We start from the raw sequence: 813 nt of genomic DNA on the forward strand, positions 1-813 counted from the left end.
GAGTAGTAATAGGTGTGCCAGCTAAATGATTAAACAGAAAACCAAGATGAGAAGGGGAAGCCACTTCCCCAGGTTTTCTTTTTCTCTCTCCCTCTTTCCTTTCTTCTTTTCCAAACTAGCATTTGGCTACAGATGGAGGAATCCAGGAGTCAGCCAGGATTGCTGAGTTAAGCCCCTGGAGCTCTGGCTCCCTCACACTCAAGCAGTCTTTAGGGATGATTCAACTTCATGGCATGAAAAACCGTGGAAACCACCTCCTCTGGTCAAAGCCCCATGTCCTACTTAGTTTTTGAACAACTAAACACCGACTAGAATCATCTGGCAGGACGGAACCTTAGTTGATTGGTTGCTTTCACCAGACGGTCTTCATGCGGGTGTGTGAGAGCATTTTCTTCGTTAATGATTGGCGTGGGCTGTGGCTATAATGCTCATGGGTAGAGCGCCACTGTGAGTGCTGCCACCCCTAGCCAAGTGGTCCTGCATTGTATAAGAAAGCAGGCAGAGCAAGCCATGAGGTGGAAACTGATAAGCAACATCCCTCCATGGTTTCTACGTTAGTTCCTGCCTCCAAGTTCTAGCCTCAAGCTCCTTCCCTGGTATCTCTCCATTAATGGACTCTAATCTGTAAGATGTAACGAACCCTTTCTTCCCCAGCTCAGTGGACAGTGTTTTATCTCAGCAACAGAAAACCAAACTAGGACACATTAGTACCTCTCTCCTGATGCCTGTTCCCTGCCCGCACACTCTCATCCATAACCCATGTTCCCTTGCTTAGCTTGCGGAGGACATCTCTTTACTTTTATGACAACATCT

Source organism: Rattus norvegicus, chromosome 9 (assembly GCF_021556685.1).
Source record: "Rattus norvegicus strain SHRSP/BbbUtx chromosome 9, alternate assembly SHRSP_T2T, whole genome shotgun sequence".
Classification (NCBI taxonomy): Eukaryota; Metazoa; Chordata; class Mammalia; order Rodentia; family Muridae; genus Rattus; species Rattus norvegicus.